The sequence below is a fragment of the Rhagoletis zephyria genome, unplaced genomic scaffold (assembly GCF_001687245.7).
Source record: "Rhagoletis zephyria isolate East Lansing unplaced genomic scaffold, Rhagoletis_zephyria_1.1 Rzeph_scaffold_01309, whole genome shotgun sequence".
Classification (NCBI taxonomy): Eukaryota; Metazoa; Arthropoda; class Insecta; order Diptera; family Tephritidae; genus Rhagoletis; species Rhagoletis zephyria.
In genome coordinates, this window is record NW_016158393.1 from 15,154 (window position 1) to 18,187 (window position 3,034).

At 34.9% G+C, this 3,034-nt stretch overlaps 1 protein-coding gene across 1 annotated transcript in view; it reads left to right on the forward strand.

Annotated features, from left to right (window-relative positions):
* Nucleotides 1-1,309: 1,309 nt before the first annotated feature.
* The window catches only part of gl (glass), a 31,133-nt gene continuing 29,408 nt past the window's right edge, over nucleotides 1,310-3,034 (forward strand). Inside the window, exon 1 of the mRNA XM_017616960.1 lies at nucleotides 1,310-1,717. The gene's annotated coding sequence lies outside the window, so the exon portion shown is untranslated. The remainder of the gene's footprint in view (nucleotides 1,718-3,034) is intronic.

Here is a 3,034-nt window from a genome sequence, read left to right on the forward strand (position 1 = left end):
ACCAACACAGATAATGGCCGGGAGATTCGGTTTTCTTTTATGAAATACATATGCTTCAGTATTTCAAGCGAAAATGTTCTTCCATGAACGAAAATATGTGAATAGACACACATTTGCAGTGTTGCCACACAAAAAACTCCAGATTTAATTTTTTTATTTATGTATTTCCAGAGTGAAATGAATATTAATAGCCAATCGAAAATGTTTCAAATAATTTTAGCCAACCATAATTTGGCAGCAAAATTGTGGGTTAGTTGATTATTATCATTTTTTAATTTGTATTTTATTTTTATTTTGTAAAATGAATAAGGACGCCAAATGTATGACACATCCGGGCGCGTGGACAGCTAAGACCGGCCATGTGGATATGTCTATACAAGCAGATGCATTAGCCTCTTGGTGTGAATGAGTGACCACATCGACACTGACTGTGTTGGTGGCGGCGGAGGCGTAGTGTACGTTAAATACGTTGCCAGTACATTTTCCTTAGAGCATTGAAAGCAAATTTTGTTCGCGAAGGGGGTGGCATTTGTTTGAATATTAATGGGAATGGGCAAGACATTCGAAATAGAAACACACAACTTATCAAGTTTTTGTTGGTGTGAGTAGGCGCTGCTGACGGTGTCCATTGGGTGTACATCACTAAATGCTAATTTCGATGTCTATTCATTCAGTTGATCGCTCTGCACTACATACATACATATTTATATGTAGGTACTTATGTATGTATACAAATCGGTGTTGGTATGTATGAGTAGAAATAAATATCAGTGTGTGTGCGTGTTGCAACCAGTTGAGGGCAGGTTGTGTTGTTGCCAGCAATGAGCTGATATCGGGTGACAAGTAAGCACACTGCACACTACTGTCGAGCTGCCGTATTGGCTGCAACGGGGGTAGTGACGACTAAGCCAAGCGGCAAAGACAAGAAAGACATCATCAACACTTGGCTGAAGACAACTGGCTGCGGGCCGCATGGAAGGGGTGGTCCTACTCCCTTAACGCTGGGATTTTGCTGTTGTTGTTGAATTTAGTTAGTCATTTTTTTTGCTTATTTCACATGCACATTCGTATGTGTGTACATATATACATATGTATGTATGTATGCACATATATGCCCATTAATACAAAAGTATGTACATATATTTGCTTCTTTTTCCACTTTTCTTTTGTCTTGCTATGTTTTTAATTTGTCGCCTTCTTGCTTGTAGTGGTTGATAGTTTTTCAAGCGATTTTTTTCCGTACGTAGTAGACTACTTAATTTTTTTTTGCGGTTCTCGCCCTGCCAGTTTTATTTAGCTTTCCAATGATATTCTTCATTGGATGCCACAGTACCTCCGTCCGATTTCGTTGTTTTAGTTGCAGTTCTCCGCTCCACGCTACAAGTCGTATTTTCCTAGAAAGGATAATACAAACACAAATCAGCTCCGCGGGTCTTGAGTTGACGACACCGGTCAACGGTTAAATAGTCAAACTGTGTCCGATCATCCAAACAATCTACATATGAATACATGAAAATAGTGAAGGCAATAAAGAAAAGTTCACATACATATATGAGAATTTTCAAATTCTTTATACTCTTCTGTGCACAAAAAATTATTGTTGGTTATTAATATTAAAACAACTGCATGCGAATACATATATCCTTGTTGTAGTTTCGTTGCGTTTCAAACAAAAAGGATATGCGTTGGTCATGGTTACTATGAAATTCGTTCAAAGGTATGGGCAAGGCGAATGGATAAATACATATATATTCGAGAAGTATAGTGGATTTATTTAAGAAAAAAAAATTTAAACTAAGCGAAAATCATTTACGAAAACAATAATAACTAACAAGAATTAAATAAACAATGAAACTTGAAAACAAAATTTAAATGCCGGTCTATTACTTATGCATGTAAGTACATCTGTGCGTTTATTCAATGTGACGTGAGAAGTGTATTCGTGACAATCTGCATCGGAAATTAAAAAGAAAAAACATTTATAAACAAATTTATAATTAAATACACTGTGTAACTGTGTCGGCTAATTTTTCGAGAAAACTAGTAAAACCAGCGTCTAAAATTTTTTAGTACCCTTATAAGGTTGATTTTTGCTCCTACCAATAAAAAAAAATAATAATTTGTGAATTTTAAGTACAGTAATTTTTCCGGTCTGATAGAAATGAGAAAAAGGGTGGAGGAGTAGCCATATACNATTTAAACTAAGCGAAAATCATTTACGAAAACCATAATAACTAACAAGAATTTAATAAACAATGAAACTTGAAAACAAAATTCATCTGTGCGTTTATTCAATGTGACGTGAGAAGTGTATTCGTGACAATCTGCATTGGAAATTAAAAAGAAAAAAACATTTATAAACAAAATTTTAATTAAATACACTGTGTAACTATGTCGGCTAATTTTTCGAGAAAACTAGTAAAACCTGCGCCTAAAATTTTTTAGTACCCTGCAATTCTAAACATATCTATACTTGTACATTTGAGGGTACTGGGTAACAGACGCGGCATTCGCCGAGCTTCAAATAGGATCGAAACGGAAAGATCGTGTGGACGTATATTATAATTAATCCAAAGCATTGCACTATGGTCTGAAATTCAAATTTTTGGGCATAAATTAGAAGGAGTGGTACTAGGCCATTGAAATTTCGCATACAGGTTATATATGACTTAGTTAAGAAAAATTCCAAGAATGGATGAAATCGGTCATTCCCCAGGGGTACCTCCCTTGGACCTATAGTAAAAATTTTTGAATTTCAGCTCCAAAAATTGCGATATCTTCACGAAAATTGGTAAATATGTTATTCTCGTAATACGCATCGACGATACCAAAAATAGTTGAAATCGGCCAGTCCCTAGGAGTACCTCCCTTGGACCTATAGTAAAAATTTGGTTTCATAAAATGAAAAATTTGCATATGATAAGCAAAAGTGGTCAAATAATTTTATTATCCAAATATTTATACATATGTTTTTACTGAAACAATTATTTTTATAATAACATTGACTGTACATCTGAAATGAGAGAGAAGTTAC